At 43.5% G+C, this 25090-nt stretch overlaps 1 pseudogene; it reads left to right on the plus strand.

Moving 5' to 3' along the window:
- The first annotated feature begins 21245 nt into the window (after nucleotides 1–21245).
- Nucleotides 21246–25090, plus strand: part of LOC103740843 — a 9817-nt pseudogene continuing 5972 nt past the window's right edge.

A 25090-nucleotide genomic window follows, 5' to 3' on the forward strand; every position in this document is an offset into this window, starting at 1 on the left:
GCAACAAAGCTTGAAATCAACACTGGAAGAAATCCTAGCAACTGCACAAACTCATGGAGATTAAAAAACACACTCCTGAATGATGAGTGTGGCAAAGGAGAAAAGAAGAAATGTATACCTGGAATTCAATGAAAAGGACAATACAACCCAACAAAACCTCTGAAACACTTTAAAAGCACTCCTAAGAGAGAAGTTTATAGCTCTAAGTGCCTACATTAAAAAATCAGAAAGAGCACAAATAGATGACTTAATATTACAACTCAAGACTCTGGAAGGACAAGAACAAGCGAAACCCAAACCCAGCAGATGAGAAGAAATAACAAAAATCAGAGCAGAAATGAATGAAACAGAAACAAACAAAACAATACAAAGAATCAACGAATCTAAGAGTTGCTTCTTTGAAAAGCTATGCAAGGTAGAAAGAACCTTATCCCAGTTAACCAAAAGAAAGAAACAGCAAACCCAAATCAAAAAATCAGAGATGAAAAGGGAAACCACAACAGACACTCCAAAGACCCAGAACATTATAAGGGAATACTTTTAATACCTATACTGTATTAAATTTGAAAACCTAAAAGAAATGGATATATATCTAAAATCATTGGAACCACCAGAGCTAAATCAAGAAGAGATCAACAGCTGAAACAGACCTATAACACATAAGGAAATTGAAGCAGTAATACAAAACCTCCCTGCTAAATAAAGCCCAGGCCCATATTTATAGCAAAATTCTATCAGACATTTAAAGATCAGACATTTAAAGATCTGCAACCAATGCTACTAAATTATTCAAAAAGATAGAAGCAGAGAGAAACCTTGCAAATACCTTCTATGAAAGCAGCATCACATCACTCTAATGCTCAAATGAGGGAAAGACACAACCAAAAAAGAAAACTATAGACCTATATCCTTAATGAACATAGATGGAAAAATTCTCAGAGAAATACTTGCAAACCACATACAAACACACATCAACAAGATCATCCATTGTGTTCAAGTAGGCTTTATTCCATAGATACAGGAGTGGTTCAGCATATGCAAGCCAATAAACGCCATAAAGTGGACTCAAAGACAAAAATCACATGGTCATCTCAACAGATGCAGAAAAGGCCTTTGACCAAATTCAGGATGCATTAATGATAAAAGTCCTAAAGGGAATTGGACTGGAGGAACAATACTTCAACATAATTAGAGCATATATATGACAAACCCACAGTCAACCTCACTCTAAAAGAAAAGAAAAAAACAAAACGGAAGCATTTCCATTAAAATCAGGAACCAGACAAGGATTTCCACTATCTGAGCTCTTTTTCAATATAGTTAGTACTTGAAACACTTGTTAGAGCAATAAGACAAGAGAAGGAAATTAAAGGAGTAGAATTTGGAAAGGAAGAAGTCAAATTATCCCCTTTTGCAGATGATATGATACTATACCTAAGAGATCCCAAAAAATTCCACCAGAAAACTCCAAGAACTTTCAGTAAAGTGACAGATTACAAAATTAATCAACAAAAATCAGTAGCCTTTTTATACACCAATAACAAGTAATTGGAGAAAGAGTACAGGGAAACCAAACCATTCACAATAGCCTCTAAAAAGTTCTCAGAATAAACGTGACCAACAACATCAAAGATCTCTACAACAAAAAAAAATTAAATTTTTAAAGAAAGAAATTGAAGAAGACACCAGAGGATGGAAGGAACACTCATGCTAATGGATGGGAAGAACTGATATTGTGAAAATGACCATCTTACCAAAATAAATATGTAGATTAAATGCAATCCCAATCAAAAACCCCATGACATATTTCACAGAATTAAAAAAAAAATCCTTAAATTCCTATGGAAGCACAAAAGTCCCAGATAGCTAAAGCAACCTCGAGAACAGAGAGCAACACTAGGAGGAATTACTATACCAGATTTCGAACTATATGACAAAGCTATTGTCATAAAAACAGCATTGTACTGGCACAAAAATAGACACATAGATTAATGGAATATAACTGAAAACCCAAACATAAGTATACACAATTGCAGAGCCACCTGATATTTGACAAAGCTGCCAAGAACCCATAATGGAGGAAGGAGAGCATCTTCAATAAATGGTGCTGGCAAAACTGGATCTCCACAGTAGAAGAATAAAAGTAGATCTTTATCTTTCACCTTGCACAAAAGTCAGATACAAATGCATCAACTCTGAAACTGTTAGACGAAAATATTGCAGTAATGTACAAGTTATAGATATAGGGAAAGACTTTCTAACTCAGACACCAGTTGCTCAGGAATTAAGGTCAACAATCAACAAGTGGGACCTCATTAAACTAAAAAGCTTCTGTACAGCAAGAGAAACAAGAAAGTGAAGAGAAAACACAAAGAGTGGGAAAAATTCTTCACCAGTGACACGTCTGACAGAGGTTTAAAATCCAGAACTCAAAAACCAAAGAATCAAGAAAACAAATGACCCAATTAAAAGATAGCTAAGATCTATGAGTTCTCAAAAGAAGAAATAACGATGGCTATGAAACATCTTTAAAAGTCTTCAACATTGTTAGTAATTAGGGAAATGCAAATTAAAACCACCTTAAGATTTCATTTTACCCCAGTTAGACACGCTAAGATCAAGAGAACAAATGATACAGAATACTTGTGAGGATGTGGGGAAAGGGAAAAGCTCATTCACTCCATGTAGGGTTGCAACTCATGCTACACCTATGGAAAGCAGTGTGGAGAACTCTTAAAAAACTAAAAATGAACCTACCATATGACCAGGTTATACCACTCCTTGTAATATACCCATTGCAGACATGCTTGTACAACCATGTTGTTGCTGCTCTTTTCACAGTATCTAAAAGATGGAAGTAACCTATGTGCTCCTCAACTGACAAGTGGTTAAGAAAAATGTGGCATATTTACACAATGGAGTTCTACTCATGTGTAAAGAAAGATGAAATCATGAAATTTGCAGTTAAATGGGTGGGTATAGAACATGTTATACTAAGTGAAGTAACAGACTCAGAAAAACAAAAGAGGTATGTTCTCTCTCATTTGTGGATCCTAGCACCAAATCCTTATAAATAAGTATCCCAGTCACCACCCATCAAAGCAGCTTCTTTTTCAACAGACAGAGATTATTACAGAGTTACACAACTGGTCATACACAGAGATTCTTTGTGAATTGTCCACGCCTTAGTGACACATCTAGGATACAACCTCTACACCTAAGACTCAGGATACATAGAACAAGAGATAAAGAGAACACTAATACATCTTTCAGTTCTCATCAGTAAAGCTACCCCATGCAACAGAGGACCAAGAACAAAAAAGGCCTTGAATGGCCAAAACACAGAGAATAAGAATCAGCAGAGTGTGAGTCCTTGGACAGAATCCCTATATTGAGGTCCACCCACCCAGAGCTCAGGGACTATTGCAGAAGAGGAGGGCAGAAAGATTGTAAGATCCAGGGACGACATACATGACCATAAGCAAATAGCCCTATAGGTACCTGGTACCCGTCTTATACAACCTACAGCAATGGTGTCAGAATGCACAAGACCCATGCATGTCTACTTAGGTAGACAAAAAGCCATCACAGAACTATGGAAATGAACAGCAAGCCTCAGTCTTAGTTGAAGAATTATTGGCAGCTGATTTCTGCTGGGTGAGGAAGAGCTGATCATCTTGAAGGGAGACTCTAGATAGACTGACTAAGCCTCTGTGAATTAACTTGCACTCAGGACACTAACTTTACATAATAGGCCTTAATGCAAATAACAGAATGTATGAACTTCAGTGGGCTGAGGGTGCCAAAGGGGAAGGGGTATGGGGTGCGCAGGGATCTTGGGGCGCCAGCTGCTAGCATGGCGCCGGTCCCCTGCACGCACCTGGAAGGCAGCGGGTCCCGCGGCGTGTCTGCTCCGTGTTGCTGGTGGGCCCCTGCTTCTCCGCTGCTTCTCCGCTGTGGGTCCCTCTGCTACTGGGGCTGGCCGGGTCGAGTTCTGCCCTAATTTCACTCATGCACTTCCTCGAGATGCGAAATCCACTGGCCGCTGGATCACGTGGGAAGGTGCGGGGCGGCTAAAGCTGGGTTTCCATGAGTTGATGACGGAAGGATAGTGCCCTCCGGGGAGACTGGATCGTAGGCAGTAAGACACAGGACTCAGCTCTGATCTCAGTGATATAACTACTTTATTCTCCTGACTCTGCTTGGCTCCAAGTCTTGGTGATCCAGCTCCAGCTCCAATTATTGAGGAAAAACCAGGACACTTTATACCGTGGGGGCAGCGGTAAAAAGCTTTAGCTGATAGGTACTTTGTGGGATGCCCCATCTACCTATGGAAGTGGGCTCCTGCCAGGCTTCCAGACTGCCTGAAAATCACACAGGAAAACCTGGCATTTCCAGAGCCAGAGGCCATGTTTCTGTGACGGCTACTTCAAAAGACGAGTCAGGAAGATGCCAGGAAAGCACCCTGCTGAAAAAGGAGTCTATGCATTTGAAGCCGAGCCCATGGGCTATCTGGTCATGAAGAGACTACTACTTTACACAACAAGGGTCCCCAACAGATCTACATCCAATACTAAAGGGGGAAGGGGGCATAAAGACAATTTTATGTATGAAAGACAAAAAATTCGATAAATTCAATAATTTTCTTAAAAACTACAATTACGCGTGTGTGGATCCATATACATGGAAGCCAATTCCAATCCAGCACAGCATAGTAAAGTCCCTTAGCACGTACAGGTTTTTGGGCACATCACACCAGCCCAGCCCAGAACCTTAGCAACTATATGTGTGTGGATACATCTACATAGATGACAATCCCAGCCCAGCACAGCCCAGCACAGCCCCTTCATAGCTGCAGATGTGTGGGAACATCTACATGCATGCCCATCGAAGCTCAGACCAGCCCAGCTCAGCTCAACCAAGGCCATCCCAGACCCTTAGCAACTATAGGTGTGGGCACATCTGCATGGATGCTCAGTCCAGCCAATCCCAGCCTATCCCCATTAGAAACTACAGTTGTGAGTTCACATCTACTTGGTTGCCCAGTCCCTTAGCAACTATAGGTGTGTGGGCACACCACATAGATGCCAAACCAGCCCACTCCAGCCCCTTCACAACTTACAGGTGGGTTGTCACATTTACATCACTCCCCAGCCCAGTCCAGCCCAGCTCCTTAGCAACTACAGTAGTTTGGGAACTTCTACATGAATGCCCATCCCATCCCAGACCAGACCAGATTAGTTTAGCCCAGTCTATTCCAGTCCTTTTGCAACTATATTTGTGTGGACACGTCTACATAAATGCTCAGGCTAGCCCTGTACAGTCCAACCCCTTATCAACTACAGGTGTGCTGGTTCATCTACATTAATTCCCAGCCATTTAGCAACTACAGGTGTGTGGTCACACCTACACGGATGCCAGGTCAAATACAGCCCAGACCCTTAACAAGTTGTGAGCATATCTTCACGAATGCCCAGTCCAGCCCAGCCTAGCTCCTTAGCAAATACAGGTATGTAGGCACAACTCCACTGATGCTCAACCCAGCCCAGTCTAACCAAATCCCTTAGTAACTACAGGTATGTGAGCACATATACATGCATGACAAGTCCAGCCCCTTTACAACTACAGGGGTGAGGGTACACTGACATTGATGCCCAGCACAGCACTGTACCTTAGCAACTACAGGTGTTTAGTCACATCTACATGTATTTCCAGCCCATCTCATCTCAGCACCTGAGGAACTACAGCTGTTTAGGCACATCTACATGGATGCCCAGCTCAGCCCAGCACAGCACAGCCCCTTCACAACTGCAGGCGAGTGGGATCATCTATATGCATTCTCAATGCATCCCAACTCATACCAGATTATCTCAACCCAGCTCAGACTCTTAGCAACTACAGGTGTGTGGGTACATCTACATTGATGCTCATCCCAGCCCTTCCCCTTAGCAACTGAAGATGTGAGTTCACATCTACTTGTATGCTCAGTTCAGCCCAGCCCCGTCTAGCCCAGACCCTTATCAATTACATATATGTGGGCACATATACATGGATGTACAGCCAAGTCCAACCCTTTATCACTTACAGGTGTCTGGATACATGCACATGGATGCCTGGACCAGCACAGGTCCTTATCAGTTACAGATCTCTGGGTACAACTACACACAACTGTAGTGGGTAAGGTACTGGCAGGTCCAGGCTGGGCAGGGTAGGGCAGGACATCCATAGATGTGCCCACACACCTGTAGTTGCTAAGGGACTGGTTGGACTAAGCTGGGCTGGGTATGCATGTAGGTGTGCCAACACAGCTACAGTTCCTAAGGGGCTGGACTGGGCTGGGATATCTGTTCTGGTCTGGTCTGGACTGGGTATCCATGTACATGTTCCTACACAGCTGTAGTTCCTAAGGGGCTGGTGTGGATTGGGCTGCGCTGGCAGCCATGTAGATATGCCTACACACCTGTAGTTTCTTGGTGGCTGGGTTGTCCTCTACTGGCCTAGGCTGGTCATCATTCATATAGATGTGTCCATACACATGTTTTCGATAAGGAACTGGGCTAGACTGAGTTGGTGGTGCCAGGGTTGGGGGACTAGGCAGGGACTGTAGTTAATAAGGGGCTAGGTTGAGCTGGGATGTGCTGGGCTGGTTTGGGCTGGATTGGGATTGGGATCCATCTAGGTATTCCCACACTACTGTAGTTGCTAAGGGGTTCAGCTTGTTTGGGCTGGCCTGGGTGGGGATCCATGTAGGTGTGCCCACACAGCTGTAGTTAGTAAGGTACTGGGTGGAGCTGGGCTTGCAGGGACATCCATGAAATTTAGCCCACACTACAGTAGTTGCTAAGGTACTGGGCAGGTCCAGACTCAGGGGAGGGGAGGGCCCCCATGTAGGTATGCTCACACACCTGTTTTTGCTAGGGCAGGCTGGTGTTGGCTGCACTGGCCTGGCATGGCAGGGCCAGGCATCCATATAGATGTGCCTAAACACTTGTACTTGCTAAGGTGCTGGTCTGGACTTGGATGGACATGCATATAGATGTCCCCACACATGTAGTTGCCAAGGAACTTGGCTCAGTATCTCTGTAGATGTTGCCACACACTTATAGTTGCTAAGAAGCTGTGTTGTGCTGTGCTGTGCTGGGATGGGCATCTATGTCTGTGTGCCCACACAGGTGTAGTTTCTAAGGGGAAAGGCCAGGCTGGACATGCATGTAAATGTGCCCATGCTTCTGTATATCTGGACTAGGCTGGGCCAGGCAATCATGTAGATGTGCGCAAATATTTGTAGTTGTGAAGGGAATGGTCTTGGCTGGGTGGCCTCGTGTTGTGTGCCCACACACCTATAGTTGAAAAGGGGCTGAGTTGGGCTGGGTTTTGCTGGGCTGGGCTTCTATGTAGATGTCCCCACACACCTATAATTCCCAAGGCTGGACTACGCATGATGAGGCAGGGTGAGCATTTAGATGTGTCCATACACCTGTATTTGATAAGGGCTTGGTTGGGCTGGTCTGGGATCCATGTAGATATGCTGATATTACTATAGATGCTAAGGGGCTGTACTAGTCTGAGCTGGTGTGGGATGGGCCTGGGCAGGAAATCCTTGTAGGTGTGCCCACACAGTTGTAACTGCTAAGAGACTGGAATGGCAGGGACAACCCTGAAATTGTGTCCATACAACAGTAGTTTCTATGGTACTGGTCAAGTCTAGGCTGGGCTGGGCTGCTCTAGGCATCCATGTAGATGAGCCCACACATGTGTAATTGCTAATGGGCTCTACTGTAGTAGGCCGGGCATCCAGGTAGATGTCTCTCACACCCGTAGTTGCTAAGTGGCTGGGTTGGGCTGGGTTGGGCTGGGTTGGGCTGGGCTGGGCTGGTCATTCATGCAGATGTGCCCACACACCTGTAATTGATGCTAGACTGGGCTGCACTGGATCAGACATCTGTAGAGACAAGCCCACACACCAGTAATTGATAAAGGGCTAGCCTGTGCTAGACTGGGATCTATGTAGATGTTTGTAATGGCTAATCCTGGGTGTCAACTTGATTGGATCTGGGATTAACTGAAATGAAAGAGATCTTCTTGATTGGATCATCTAAAACCAGAAGATACACCCTAAATGTGGGTGTTACCTTCTGATGGCAGCTGGTATAAAAGATCAAGGCAGAGGAGAATGCCAGGCTTTTTGCTGCTTGCCTTCTCTCGCGCTGGTGAGCTTGTCTTGCTGCTGTAGACTGAAGTCTAGCTGATGTTTGGGAATTTGTCAGACATTGGGCAGCATGTAGCTGTGCCTAACCTACTGTAATTGAGAGATGTGCCCACACACCGGTAATTGATAAGGGAATGGGGGGTAGCCTTTGAGAGGCTAGCCTGGGCATCCATGTATATGTGCCCAAACATCTGTATTTGATAAGGGGCATTACTGGCCTATGCTAGGCTGTGCTAAGCATCCTGTGCCTACACACCTGTAATTGATAAGAAGCTGGGGTGAGCTGAGATGGGCTGGTCTATACATGCTTGTATATCTGCCAACACACCTGTAATTGATAAAGGACTGGGTTGCACTGGGGTGGGTTGGGCATCCATGTAGGTATGTCAGCACACCTGTATTTTTTAAGGGGCTGGATTAGAATGGGTTGGGCATCAATTAGTTGTGCCCACACTTTTGTAATTCATAAGGGGCTGGACAGGGCTGGACTGGGCTGGGCTATATATCTATGTTGATAAGCCCAGACATCTGGTATTAATGCTTTGCTGGGCTAGCCTGGGTGGGCATTCATGTAGATGTGTTCACACATCTGTATTTTATAAGGGGTGGGGGTAAGCTGGGTTGATCTGAACTGGACATCCTGGTAGATATGCACACATACCTGTACTGATATGGGGCTGGGCTGGTATGGGCTGGTCTGGGTATCCATGTAGATGTTCCGACCACCTGTAATTGATGCTGGCCTTGCTCAGATGGCCTAGACTGTTCTGGGAATCCACATAGATGTGCCCACACACCTGTAATTGATGCTCATCTGAGCTCTACTGGGTTAGGAATCATGTAAATGTGCCCTGACACATTATTTATAAGGGTCTGGGCAGGGCTGTGCTGGGCTGTGCATTCATGAAGATGTGCCCACCCACTTGTAATTGATGCTGGACTAGACTGAACTGTGCTGGACATCCATGAAGATGTGTCCCTCACCAGTAATTGGTAAGGGGTTGCCCTGGGCTGGCATGGATATCTGTGGAGATGTGCCCATACAATTGTAACTGATAAAGGGCTGGGATGGGCTGGATATCCATGTAGATGTGCCCACATACCTGTCAGGGATAATGGTCTGGACTGGACTGTGGAACACTGGAAATTCATGTAGATATGTCTACATACCTGTAATTCTTAAGGGGCTGTGCTTGGATGTGCATAAAATGTTCCCAAGCACATGGTATTCATAAGGAACTGGCCTGGGATGGGATGGTCAATGTGGCTACATACCTGTAATTAATAAGGGGCTGGACTGGCCGTGGCATCTGTATAGATGTGCAGAAGCACCTGTAATTGATAGGTGGCTCAGCTGGGATAGATTGAGCTTGTCATTCATGTAGATGTACCCACAATTTGGTAATGGATAAGTGTATGGGGTGGGCTTGGATGGGCTGGGCTGGACATCCAATTCAATGTGCCCAAACATTTACAATTAATTAGGGGATGGACTGGACTGGGCATCCATGTATATGCTCCCACACACCTGTAATTGATGCTGGGTGGGCTATGCTGGGCTGGGAATCATGCTGATGTGCCCACACACATGTAATTGATAAGGAGCTGTGCTGAACTGGGCGTGCATGTAGATGAGCCCACACTGCTATAATTGATAAGGGTCTGGGCAAGCTGAATTAGGTTGTGTATCCATGAAGTAGTGGCCACACACCACTGTTTGATAAGGTACTGATTGGGATGTTTTGGAATCCATGTAGATGTGCCCACTCACAACTATTTGATAAAGAGCTGGACTGTACAAGGCATCTATGTAGATGTATGCATACACTTGTATTTGATAAAGGGCTGGGCTGGATGGGCTGAGCATTCATTTAGATGTGCCTAAATACCTGTAATTATTAAGCAGACGGGCAGAGATGGGCTGGCCTGGGCATCCACGTAGATGTGCTCAAACACCTGTAATTGATGCTGGACTGAGCTGAGCTGGGGTGGACATCCATGTAATGTGAACATGCATCAGTAAATGATAACAGACTGGCCTGGGCAGAACTGAGCATCCATGTAGATATGCCAACACACATGTAATTGATATGGGACTTGGGTGAGATGGGCTGGGGTGAGAATCCATGTAGATGTGCCCACAAACCTATAATTGAAAAGTGACTTGGCTGGGATGGGCATGCATGTATATGTGCCCACAATGTGTCAATTAATAAGAGAACGGGTTGTGTAGGCATGGAATCCATGTACATGTAGCCCCATACCTGTAATTGATAAGGGGGGTTGGGCAGGGATGAGCTTGACATCCATGTAGATGTGACCACATACTTGTTATTAATAAGGGGCTAAAATGGGATGGGTTGTTCATCCATGTAGATGTAACCATACACATGTAATTAATAACAGGTTAGGCTGACTTGTCTGGAGATCAATGGAGATGTGCCAAAACACCTGTAATTTATAAATGGCTTGGCTGGGCTGGGCTGAGCCAGTCATTCATGTGTATGTGCCCATACACCTGTAATTGATAAGAGCATGGGTTAGGCTGGAATGGGCTTCCATGTAGATCTTCCAAAACACCTGTAATTGATAAGAGGCTTTACTGGACTGAGCTGAAATGGGAATTCATGTAGATGTGTCCACACCTGTAATTGATAAGGAGCTGGACTGGGCTGACCTGGACCCATGTTGATGTGCAGAATCACCTGTAATTGATAAGTAGCTTGGCTGGGTTTGGCTGAGTTGGGCATTCATGTAGAGGTACCCACACACCAGTAATTGATAAGTCACTGGGTTGGGCTAGAATGTGTTGGGATAGGCATCCATTTAGATATGGCCAAATACCTGTAAATGCTAACATGCTGTTCTGAACTTGGATGTTCATTCATGTAGAAGTGACCAAACACATGTAATTGATTAGGAGATGGGCTGGACATCCATGTAAATGTACCAACACATGTGTAACTTATAAGGGAATTGTGTGGGATAGGATGGGCTGGGCATCCAAGTAGATGTGCCCACACACCTGCAGTTGAAAAGGGGTTGGGCTGGACTGGGCATCTATGTAAATGTGCCCCCACACCTGTAAATGATGCTTCCCTGGGTTGCTGTGTTAAGATGGGTGCTCATCCATGTAAATGTGCCCATAAAATTATGATTGATAAAGGGCTGGGCTTGGCTGTTCTGGGCTCTGCTGGGCATCCATGTAGATGTACCCACACAAGTGTATTTTAAAGTGGACATCCATGTCGATTTGCCCATAAAATTATAATTGATAAAGGGCTGGGATGTGCTGTTCTGGGCTTGGCATCCAAGTGGATGTGCCCACACACCTGTAATGCCAAAGGAGATGGGCCAAGAAGGGCTGGGGTGGGGTGGGAATCCATTAAATGTGCCCATACACTTGTAATTGATGCTGAAATATCCTGAGTTGGGCTGGCCATCCATGTAGATGTGCCACCACACCAATAACTGATAAGGAGCTGGACTGGGCTGGGCATCTATGTAGATGTGTCCATACACCTATAATTTACAAGGTGCTGGGATGAGCTCAGCTGGGCTGAACTGGGCATTGATGTAGATGTGCCTATAACTGATAAAGGAAGGGGCTATGCTGGGCTTGGTTGGATATCCATGTGCCCACAAACCTGTATTTATGAAGCAATGGGCTAGGCTGGGATAGGCTTAGCTGGGCATTCATGTAAATGTGCCCACACAACTAAAATTAATAAGGGATTGGTCTGGACTAGGATGGTCATACTTGTAGATGTGCCCACACAGCTGTGATTGATGCTGCCTGGGCTGTGCTGGACTGGGCATCATAAAGATGTGCTGACCCACCTGTGATTGATAAAAGAATTGGATAGGCTGGGTTTGGGTGGGATGGGCATCCATGCAGATATGCCCACACACCTGTATTAATGCTTGACTGGACTGAGCTGGGCTGGAAATCAATGTAGATGTGCCCACATACCAGTAATGGTTAAGAGGCTGGCCTGGGCTGGTCTCATTTTCTATGCAGATGTGACCACATACCTGTAGTTGATAAGGACTGGCCCAAGATGGGATGTTCATTCATGTAGATGTGACCACATGCTTGTAATGGGTAACAGGATGGCCTGGGCTGGGCATTCATGTAGACGTGTCCATGCACCTGTTATTGATAAGCTCCTACACTGAGTTGTGGAGTCCTGGGCATCCATGTACATGTGCCCTCACACCTATAATTAAGGGGCTGGGCTGGGCTGAACTGGCATCCACGCATATCTGCCCAAACACCTCTATTTGATGAGTCTTGGCTTGGTTGACCTGAGTATCCATCTGGATGTGCCCATACATCTATATTTGATGCTGTGCTGTGCTGTGCTGTGCTAGGCTGGGCTTGGCTTGGCTTGGCTGGGAATCCATAAAGATGTGCCCACACACCTGTAATTGATAAAGAACTGGGTTTGGATGGGCAGATCTGGGATGGGCATCCACATAGATGTGCCCACACACCTGTTATTGATATGTGTATGTGCTGGGCTAGGCTGAGCATGGCTGGAAATCCATATAAATATACCCTTATCAATTGTGGACATCAATGTGGATGTGACACATATAATTGTTAAGGGGTGGGGCTTTCTGGGGTAGGGCTGGGATTCCATGTAGATGTGATCACACAAATATAATTGGTGCTGGCTGAAATGGGCTCAGCTATGCTGGGCTGGACATCCAGATAGATATACTCACACCTCTGTAATTGATAAGGGACTGAACTGGGCTGGGTATAGCATCTATGCAAATCTACCCACACACCTGTAATTTATATGGAGCTAGGCTGGGTTGGTCTAGGATGGGCATCTATGTAGATATGCCCACACAGCTGTAATTGATAAGGGACTGGCATCTGCTGAAATGGGCTCAGCATCCATGTAGATGTGCCCACAGACTTGTATTTTAAAAGGGGGCTGAGCAAAGATGGGATTTTTATCTGTTTATAAGTGACCAGACGCATACAATTGATAAGGGGCTAAGCTGTGCTGGACTGAGTATCCATGTACTTGTACCCACGCACCTGTATTTGATAAGGGAATTGGCTGAACTGGGTTGGGCAACCATGTAGTTGTGCTCAAACAATTGTAAGTGATAAGGAACTGGGCTGAACTGGGCTGGAAATTCATGTAGATGTGCCCAAACACCTGTATTTGATGATGGGCTTGGCTAGCCTGACCTGGGCATCTATGTAGATGTGCCCAAACATGCCTAATTTATTAGGAACTTTTCTGGGCTGGGCTGAACATCCATGCAGATGTGCCCACTATGCCCACCCACCTGTAACTCATAAGGGATTAGGCCAGCCTGGCCAGGCATCCATGTGGATATTGTAACATACCTGTTTTTATAATGGTCTGGGATGAACTAGGTTGAGTTCAGGATCCTTGCAGATGTGCCCACATACCTGTATTTGACAAGGGGAAGGACAAGGCTGGAAAGGGCTTGGCATTCATGTAGATATGGCCACAAATTTGTAATTGACGCTGTAATTGATGTCTCCAAAGGTGGCCAAGGTGCCTATTCCTGGCTCTTCTGGGGTCTAAGCTTCCAGAAGGACATTAACAGCAAGAGAACATCCTGCTCTGTTCAGTGACTCCAGAAAAGTGAGGCAGTCCAGGTTGCCACTGGCCTGAAATTACCAGGTAACTACTGATGTCATAGAGATGACATCACTTCCTGGGGCCCTCTGACCTCAGCCCCTTCCTGACAGAGGACCTTCTCTAAGGCTACCTGGACTACTGACTGCCCTCCTTCCCCCTTTCCATGCGGACAAAGGACTCAGTTCCATCAGAATGCCCATGTCACCACACCCACCACACTGAACTGGGAAGCCTGGCTTCAGCAGCCCCTCAGCTCTGAGAAAGCAGAGCTGGTTTTCAACCCACCCTGTCTGTACCTCAGTCTCACCACAGGCAAATCATCTTCCTCTCAGGGTCTTACCCCTCTCCTTAGCTGCTCCCTGGAGATCATTCTAGCACATATTTTCTACTATGTCATCAGGTGTGTATAACCATAGATTCCTGTGTTACCTGGCAGCCCCAGAACCCATGTTAGCTGAGGTGGAGACATAAACTGGCACACATATACAGACACACTTATATCTACATGCTCACAAATGCACAACAGGGCAAAACTCAAAGACCCCAGTAACAGTTGAGTGCAGAATGGCTTTGACTTTAGTTAAGTGTTAGGATTAAGCTCCCATTAGGCCTGGTTAGGTTTTGGTTTGGATTGAGGTGTCACATGGGACAAATCATATACTTTCCTGTTCAGTTTTGTCTTCCATTTAGATTAGCAGGATGAGTCCTCCTCTCTTTTTCAATGATTTGTAGTATTTATTCCCTTTTGATAGGTCGTTTTGAGCTACACTGTGGTGGCTGAGAACTGAACATGGGATCTCTGCAAGAGAAGAAAGTGCTATTAGGCACTGCATCAACTCTGCAGTCCCAATGTTTATTGTCTGAAGCGAGCTAACATGTTTCACTTTGTTTGGGGAAGCGGTATCACACAGGCATATAGTCTAGGGTTAGGGTTAGATCTAGAGCTAGGGCTATGTTTAGAGGTAGAGATAGGGCTTATTCTAGGGCTTGGGCTAGAGCTAGGGATAAGGCTAGGATTAGGGTTAGGGATGTGGTTAGGGCCAGTTTTAGGGTTCGGGCTAGGGCTAGGGTTATTTCTAGGTTTAAGGGAAGGCTAGGGCTAAAGTTAGGGTTAGAGCCTGCGCAAAGCATATGGAAAGATTTAAGGGTAGGGTCAAGGCCAGGTAGGGTTAGATTTGAGGTTAGAGTTGGTTTTAGGGATAGGTCTAGGGCTAGGGCTAGGTTTATAGCTACTTCTAGGATTAGGGCTATGGCTAGGAGTAGGTCAACTTCAAGGATTATGGCTAGGGCTATGGCTTTGATTAGGTCTAGGTTTAGGGCTACAGTACAGGTTAAGGCTAGGGCTAGGGTAAGGCCTAGGTTAGTTGTAGGGTTACGCTTAGGTTTAGGGTTAGAGTTAGGACTAGGGCTATGGCTATGGCTATGGCTATGGCTAGGTTTAGGATTAGGACTAGAGATAATGCTAGGGTTAGGGTATGAATAGGTCTTTAGCATTGGCCTAGGTTTAAGGATAGGGTGGGGTTAGGGTTAGTTTTAGGATTAGGGTTATGTTTAGGGCTAATTGTAGATTAGGGTTAGGGTTGGGGCTACAGCTACAGCTAGGGCTAGGTTTAGGGATAGGGTTATGGTTAGGGTTAGTGCTCAGGCCAGTGCTAGGGCACATGCTAAGGCTAGGTGTAGGGTTAGGTCTAGGATTATGAGTATTCTTAATGCTAGGGTTATGGGTGAGTTAGGGCTAGCTTTAGGGAAGGTGAAAATAGGGTTAGGGATAAGGTTAGGGTTATATATAGGGCTTGGACTATGGTTAGGGCTAGGGTGAGGGTTAGGGCTATGGTTATGGTTAGGGATATGACTTAATTGTAAGTTTAGGATTAGAGTAAGGGATATGTTTGGGGGTAGTGTTAGGACTATGGCTTAGGTAAGGTTCTAAGTCTTTGGTTAGGGTTAAGGTTAGAGTTAAAGCTAGGGGTAGGTTTGTTGGAATATATTAATTTGCTTTTTAGGACACAAGATGGCCCCCTAACCCCACGGAACCACTTACCCTTCCCTCACAGGGCTGATCACATGATTTACAGGGATTTTAGTTCCGAACAATAAAACAAAACTGTAAATCAAAACTTAAGCTGTCTGCTCATGTATGACCTGATCGTTGTTCTCTCTCCTGAATGACTTAAAAAGCCTATATAAGCTCGCTATTCCTTAATAAAGCAGATCTGTGTCTCTGAACCCGGTCTCCTGTGTCCAAATGCGGCTCTGCTGACACAGCCTCCTCACCAGCCCTGGGGTCCAGGATTGGGTGGCTACAGGGGTGGTGACTGTGAAAGTGGCCCGGATGGAATGGCCACATAGGTTAAGATTTAGGTTAGGTTGAGTGTTAGGATTAGGTTAGGGTAAGGATAGTTAGGGCTAGACTTAGAGCTAGGGTAGGGCTAGGGCAGGGTTATGCCTAGGGCTAGGACTAGGGCTAGTGCTAGGTTTTGGGTTGGTGTTAGGTCTACCACTAGGGCTACAGTTAGTTTTAGGGTTAGGGTTAGCGTTAGGATTAAGGCTAGGGTTTGTATTAGTCACTTTTCTGTTGCTGTGGTAGAAACACTGACCAAAACAATTTACAGATGGAAGAGCTTATTTTAGCTTACAGTTCCAGGGGAATTACTAAAGTCTGTCATGGCAGGGAGGTATGGTGGCCGGAGGTGGCTGGAACAGGAGCAGCAGAAGCTTTACATCTTCCAGCATGCACAGGAAGCAAGAGAGAGACTGGAGATCTGGCAAGGCTTAAGAACTCTCTAACCCCACCCCCAGAGATGCTCTTCTTCTAAGCATAGCCACACCTTTAAAACCTCCCAAAACAGCACCACCAAGTGGGGGCAAAATGTCCAAATACTTGGAGCCTATGGGGAACATTTTCATTCAAACCACCACAGCATTACAGTTAGGATGAGGGTTGACTTTAGGGCCAGGGCTAGTGCTAGGACTAGGGATAGGTTTAGGTCTACATATAGGGTTAGTTTTAGGGTCATGTCTAGGGCTAAGGAAAGGCTTAGGGTTAGTGCTACGACTATTGTTTGAGCTTGATTAAGGGATAGGGTGACAGCTAGTGTTAGGATTAGGGATTGGGCTAAGTATAAGGCTAGGGCTAAGGCTAGGATTAGGCCTAGGTATAGGGATAGGACTAAGTTTAGGGCTAGGAATAGAAATAGGCCTAGGGATAGGGATAGAGCCTGGTCTAGGACATGGGTTAGGACTAGGTTGATTCTTGGGATTAGGCTTAGGGTTAAGATTAAGGTTAGGACTACAGCTATGTCTAGGGCTAAGGCTAGGTTTACGATTAGGGATAGGTTTAGGGCTAGTGCTAGAGCCGAGGCTAGGGCAATTGTCTACTGTCTAGGGTCAGGGTCTAGGTCTAGGGTTATGGCTATGTTTAGTGCTAGAGTTAGGGATAGCTTTAGAGCTAGCATTAGGGAAGGTAAGAATAAGTTAGGGCTAAGGTTAAAGCTATGTCTAGATATACACATGCGTTTCTGCCATTTCACTTCCATGTTCTCAATGCTTAAATGAGCTATAATTTTTCCCAAGAGAATGCAGTTACAAATTCAAGTGATTGTTACCTTCTTGAACACTGTGATTGAACTACTTGACATAGCTTTTTTAAATTAGATGAGTAAAGGAATGTGAGATACAGACAGAGATTCCTTCCATTTCATATCCATTGTACTCAATCCTTAGGTAGAACTATAGTGTTTACTAACAGAAAGCAAACATTTACACACTCAGATGCTGTGTCATCTCTAATACCTTGACTTGACTGCTTGTCACAGTTTTCCTCCTTAGAAGTGAGGAGAAACATGTAATATTTACAGTTATTTCTTCCATTTCATTTTCTTTGATCTCAATGCTTAGATAATACTTTAGTGTTTACTAATAAAAAACAAACACAAATTCAGATGATATGACATTTCTTTAATCCCTGGATTAAACTACTTGATGAAGCTGTCTTCTTTACATGTGATAAAGAGCATGTGATACATAGTGTCATTCTACTTTATAATTTCCATTGTTTTAATTCTATGATAGAACTATTTTTTAACTAATGAAAAGTATTCCTCCTTTTCATTTCCATTGAACTCAATGCTTAGACAGTACTATAGTGTTTACTAAGGGAAAAGAAAATGTTACATACTAAAGTGATATGTCCTCTTCTTTAAGAATGCAATTGAGCTACATTGTTTATCTTTCTTTTCTTACAAGCTGAAAGGAAAATTGGTACAAAAAACCATGCTTACATTTGATTTCCATTGAACTCAATGCTTAGATAGAACTATACTGCTTACTAAGGGAAACAGTTACATGCTTAGGTGATATGCCATCTTCTGTAACACCTTGATTAAAATGGTTGGTGTGGTTTTCTTCCTGAGAAGTGAAAAGGAATGTGTGATACACAGTCATTTCTTCCATTTCATTTCCTTTGAATGCAATGCTTAGAACTATAGTGTTTACTAAAGGGAAAGCAAACTACTACACACGCAAGTAACATGTCATCTTCTTTAAGAACGTGATTGAACTACATTTTATAGCATTCACTCTTACAAATTAAAAAGAAAATGTGATACAGAAAGCCATTCCTTCCATTTCATTTCTACTGAAATCAATGATTCTATAGAACAAAAGTACTTACTGAGGGAAAGGAAACAGTTACACAATCTGATGATATGTCATTTTACTTACCACTGTAGTTGAACTAATTGGTATAGGTTTTTTCCTTAAATGAGAAAAGGAATGTGTGTGATACAGAGATTCCTTCCATTTTATTTCCACTATACTCAATCCTTAGAACTATAATGTTCACTAAGGGAAACCAAACAGTTACAACCTGAAGTGATAAGTCATCTTCTGTAACACCTTGAGTGAACTAGTTGGCATAGCTTTCTTTCTTAGAAGAGAAGAGAAATGTGTGCTACACATAGTCATTTCTCCTTTTCATTTGCTTTGACCTCAGTGCTTAGAGAATACTTTCGTAATTACTGAGGGAAAGCAGTTAAAAAACCAGGTGTTTTGATATCTTCTTTAATACTTTGAGTGAAATACATGACATTCCATCTTTGCTAGACATGAAAAGGTACATGCAATACACACAGTTATTCCTTCCATTTCACTTCCTTTTTACTCAATGCTTAGAACTATAGTATTTTCCAACTCAGGTGATTTGTTATATTCTTCAACACCTTTATTGAAGCATGTGGCATAGCTTTCTTCCTTAGAAGGGAAAAGCAATGTGTGACATGCAGAGTCATTCCTTGCATTTCATGTCCATAGTACTCAGGGCTTAGATAGAAATATAGTGTTTCCTAGGGAAACAAACAATTGCCAACTCAGGTGATTTGTTACCTTCTTGAACACTATGATTGAACTACTTGGCATAGCTTTCTTCCTTAGACGAGTAAAGGAATGTGCAATACAAAGAGAGATTCCTTCCATATCATTTCGATTGTACTCAATCCTTAGAACTATAGTGTTTACTAAGGGAAAACAAATAGTTATATACTCAGGTGATATGTCATCTCTAATACCATGATCTTACTGCTTGTCACAGCTTTCCTCCTTAGAAATGAAGAGGAACGTGTGATACAGTTATTTCTTCCATTGCATTTCCTTTGAACTCAATGCTTAGATAAAACTTTAGTATTTACTAATGAAAGCAAACAGTTACGAACTCAGGTGATACGACATTTATTTTAACCCCTGGATTACACTCTTTGATACAGTTTTCTTCATTGCATGTGATGAAGAACATGTGATAAATAAGGCCATTCCATCTTTCAATTTCCATCACTTTTATTGATATGATAGAACCATATTGTTTCCTAAATAAGAGCATTCCTTCCTTTTCATTACCATTAAAATCTCAATATTTAGATTGAATCAAATTATTTACTAAGGGAAAGGAAACTGTTATACACTCAAGTGATAGGTCCTCTTTAAGAATGCAATTGAAGCCTAGTGTGGTGGTGCACACCTTTAATCCCAGCACTCAGGAAGCAGAGGCGGGCAGATCTCTGTGAGTTCAAGGCCAGCCTGATCTACATAGTGAGATCTGGGACAGCTGGGGCTACAGGGAGACCCTGTCTCAAAAAGACAAAAAAAAAATTAAAAAGAATGCAATTGAACTACATTGCATAGCTTCTGTTCTTACAAGTTGAAAGGAAAGTGAGATATAGAAAGCCACTCATTCACTTCATTTTCTTTGAAGTCATTGCTTAGGGCTGTAGTGCTTACTAAGGGAAAGGAAATGGTGATGCAGTTGATATGTCATCTTCTTTTTCACTGTTACTCACATACTTGGTATAGCTTTCTTCCTTAGACTTCCATTTTATTATCATTGAACTCAATGCTTAGGTAGAACTATATTGTTTACTAAAGGAAAGGAAACATTTAAATGATTAGGTGATATGTCATTTTCTTTATGACTGTCATTGACTACAAGGCATAACTTTCTTAGATGAGAAAAGGAACATGTGATACAGAGATGCTTTCAATTTCATTTAAAGTGTACTCAATACTTGGAACTACAGTGTTTACTAAGGGAAAGCAAATAATTACACTGTTTATATGCTATCATCTGTAACACCTTGATTGAACTACTTGGCATAGTTTTCTTCCTTAGAAGTGAAGAGGAACGTAGGATACACACAGTCATTTCTTCCATTTCATTTCTTTTGAACACAATGTTAAGATAGAACTACAGGAGCGGGGGCTGGAGAGATGGTTCAGCAGTTAAGAGCACTCACTGCTTTTGCAGAGGACCCGGGTTTGTTTCCCAGCACCCACACGGTGGCTACGAACTGTCCGTAACTTCAGTTCCAGGGGAATCCAAAGCCCTCTTCTGACCTCTAGCTGGAATGCATGACAGGGGTGCACTCACATACATGCAGGAAATACACTCATAAACATAAAAAATAAAAATAATAAATAAAATATTTAAAAAAATAAAAAAGAACCACAGGGGCATGAAGCCATGGCTTGCAGGTAGAAATCACTGTGTGAGCCAGGCCTTCTGTGGACAGGCAGCCTGGGGCTCCAGCCAGCTGGTGGGAGGGCTGTTTTGTCCCCCACCCACAACCCTTGCACTCCCCCCCTGCTGTGGGGTGATGGTGGGGATGATTTCCCAGCTCCCCCGCCCCAGATGCCAATGGCAGTGCATTCGGACCCTCTCCCCACACGGCCCCCCTCCTGCGTTGCTTGAGCCAGTTTGCTTGCAATAAGATTTCTCACTACACTTAAAGGACATTCTTTCTGAGCTGCTGTGAATAAATTTGGAATGATACTGTGTATTTCCAACTAAGGGAGAATTAGCTGTGTCTTGAACAGGGATTACTGCACTGGCCTACTTCAGAACATTACTCACAATGTCCTCAAACAGGAGTCAGAATCCCCTTGGAATGAAGCAGATGAGATCTGGGATGACCTGAGCTGGAGTTCAGCAGGTGTACACCAGACAAAGTATGGTGAAGTCCAGATACATGGAACTCTACACTCATGTTTATAACTACTGTACTAGTGTACACCAGTCCAACCAAGCAAAGGGGAGGGGTGCTGGAGTGCCTCCTTCCAAGTCAAAAAAGGGACAGACACCTGGAGGAGTGCAGTTTGTCCTCCTGGAATTGTACAAGTGACTTAAGGAATTTTTGAAGAATTACTTGACAAATCTTAAGGATGGACAAGAATTGATGATGAGAATGTTCTGAAGTTCTACACTCAGCAATGGAAAGATTACCAATTCTCCAGCAAAGTGCTGAATGGAATCTGTGCCTACCTCAATAGACACTGGATTCACTATGAATGTGGTGAGGGTGGGAAAGGAATCTATGAAATCTATTCACTTGCACTGAAGACATGGAGAGATTGTTTTTTCAGGCCATTGAACAAACAGGTCACAAATGCTGTTTTAAAACTGATTAAAAAGGAACAAAATGGTGAAACCATCAATACAAGACTGATTAGTGCAGTTGTACAATCTTATGTGGAATTGGGGAAGAATGAAGATGATGCATTTGTTTATACATTAACAGTGTATAAAGAATCCTCTGAATCTCAATTATTGGCTGACACAGAGAGATTTTATACCAGAGAGAGTACTGAATTCTTGCAGCAGAACCCAGTTACTGAGTATATGAAAAAGGTAGAGGCTCATCTGCTTGAGGAGCAGTAGAGAGTTCAGGTTTACCTTCATGAAAGTGCACAGGATGAGCTCACAAGAAAGTGTAAGCAGGTCCTCATTGAAAAACACTTGGAAAATTTTCACACAGAGTTTCAGAATTTACTAGATGCTGACAAAAATGAAGATTTTGGCTATATGTATAATCTTGCTTCTAAAATTCAAGATGCCTAGGAGAATTGAAAAAACTGCTTGAAGCACACATCCATAATCAAGGTCTTGCAGCAACTGAGATGTCTGGAGAAGCTGCTTTAAATGACGCTAAAATGTATGTACAGACAGTGCTGGATGTCCAATGCTCTGGTGATTTCAGCATTCAACAATGATGCTGGCTTTGTGGCTGCACTTGATAAGGCTTGTGGTCATTTCATAAACAGCAATGCAGTTATCAAAATGGCTCAGTCATCTAATAAATCCCATGAATTGCTTGCTTGATATTGTGACTCCTTGTTGAAGAAAAGTTCCAAGATCTGCTCCACTTCCCTGGGCCTGCATGACCCTTCTGGCCTCTCTCCTGGGTAAGTCAATCATGCCCTCTGTGCCTTGACTCCCCCATCCTCATTGACCCTCCCATCTCCCCCCTCCAGGCTCTCCTCCTAGCCTGGGTGCTGTCCCATTCCTTGTCTTCGTGCCCCAGACACGGGGGAACCACCACTGCTTCCTGTTCCTTTGCATCCAGATCAATCCATTTCCTTCTCACAATCCCCAGGAGCCCTCTGGACCTGGTCCCACCCTCACCTCTCTCTGTTTCCCTGGGCCGCTTGGCCTGCCAGCCTCTTTCCTGAATGCTGGGGTTGACCTCTTGGGCAGGGTCCACTACTGCTTCTTGATGCCTTGCATCCAGATGGACCCAGTTCTTTCTTGAGATCCCCAGGAGCCTTCTGGGCCTGGTGCTTCCATCACTTCCCTCTGCTTCCCTGGGCTGCACAACCCGCCAGCCTTTTTCCTGGACACGGGGCCTGACCTCTCAGCTTCCTGATCCTCTGCATCCAGACCACCCCAGTTCCTCAGTGCAGTCCCCAGGAGCCCTTGGGGCCTCTTCCCACCCCCATCTCCCTTTGCATCTCTGGGTGGCATGGCCACCACTTGCCCGAGAACAGCATCTTTCCTGGTCCCTGCTCCCAGGCCAGTCCAGTCCCCAAATTCCTGAGGACACCATCTTTCCTGGAGGGATCCGGACCTTAGGAAGAAGCTTGAGAGCATCTGATCCTCATCTGACTTGGACCTCTGTGGGAACTCCTGAAGACAAAAGCAATATGGCCACTCCAATATAAAATCAGAAGAGAGAACAGGAAGCTTAGACAAGCCAGCTTTTCATGCCTAAAAATTAAGCCACAAGGCACATAAAATTTACAGAAAGAAGCAGACCTAAACTTGAGTTTATGTCTCACACAAGAGCTTGAGTCTCACACAAGAATCTGAACCTACAAAAGAAATTCACATGTCAAAATCACAGAGAAAAAAGAATAACATGAAAAACCAAAATAACATATCCCCACCAAATACCAATAGTACTCTAGAGGACTACAATGAGAACCCCCTAGAGATAATGCATGACATGGAATTCAAGAGAACAATTATAAACATGATAAAAGAATTCAGTGAGTTTAAAGAACACACAAAGAAATCAAAGAACTGAAGGAAGATAGGGATAAACTTCTGAATGAATTCAGAAAAGAGCTAGAAATATTGAAGACTACTCAGGCTGAAATGAAGAAGGAAGTGAAACACTCAGTAAGCCAATTAGAAATGACAGGAGAAAACCTCACCAATAGGATCAATGAAACAGAAAACAAAATATCAAGACTAGAAGATAAAGTGGATGAACTAGACCACTCAAGCAAAAATTATGAAAGATTTAAGAAAGTACAATAATGGAATATGCAGGAATTGTGTGACACCATAAAAGACCAAACTTAGGAATCATAGGCAAACAAGAAGGAGAAGAATCCCAAGATAATGGCATGGACCAGATCTTCAACAGAATCATAGAAGAAAATTTCCCAAAGTTAAAGAAAGACATGCCCATACAAATTCAAGAAGCATATAGAACACCAAACAGGCAAGGCCAAAAAGGAAACTCTCCATGGCACATCATAATAAAAACATTAAGCATACAGAACAAAGAGTCAATACTGAAAGCTGCAAAAGACAAACAACAAGTCACATATAAAGGAAAAACCATTAGGATTAGGGCTGACTTTTCAGTGCAAACTATGAAAGTCAGAAGAGCCTGGACCAAAGTATTCCCAGTTTTAAATGACCACAGATGCCAACCCAGATTACTATACCCAGCCAAAATGTCTATTACAGTAGAAGGGGAAAGAAAAATCTTCCATGACATTAATAGGATGAAGGAATTCATGACCACAAAACCAGCCCTTCAGAGAATTTTGGAAGCAATACAAAGAGCTGAAGAAAGGAATGACTATACCCAGAGGGTTGCAGAAAGAAATTCAATGAAGGTATAACTTGAAAAGTACAGCAATATCAAGAATGTGAACAGAAATACAAATGACAGGATTCAAAACACATCTTACATTAATAAGTTTAAATATTAATGGACTGAACTCCCCTGTCAAGAGACAAAGATGAGGTGAATGGATTAAGAAACAAAACCCATCGTTTTGTTTTCTGCAAGAAACTCATCTCACTTTCAAGGACAGGCACTACCTTAAGGTGAAAGGATGGAAAAAAATATACCAAGCGAATGCTAACAAGAAAAAAGCAGGTGTTGCAATTATAATATCTGACAAAATAGGCTTTAAACTAAAGATAATCAGATGAGATAAAGGAGGCCACTTCATTCTGATCAAAGGAACAATAAACCAAGAAGATATTACAATCACGAACATATATTCACCAAACTCTCGTGCACTCAACCTCGTAAAAACAATACTACAGGGCTTTAAGACCCAGATTAATCCCAACTCATTGTATTAATAGTAAGGGACTTCAGTACCCCACTATCTCCATTAGATAGGTCAACAGGGCAGAGAGTTAACAGAGAGACATCTGAATTAAACAATACCATGT

This window comes from Nannospalax galili, unplaced genomic scaffold, assembly GCF_000622305.1.
Source record: "Nannospalax galili isolate Female #2095 unplaced genomic scaffold, S.galili_v1.0 scaffold158, whole genome shotgun sequence".
Taxonomy (NCBI): domain Eukaryota; kingdom Metazoa; phylum Chordata; class Mammalia; order Rodentia; family Spalacidae; genus Nannospalax; species Nannospalax galili.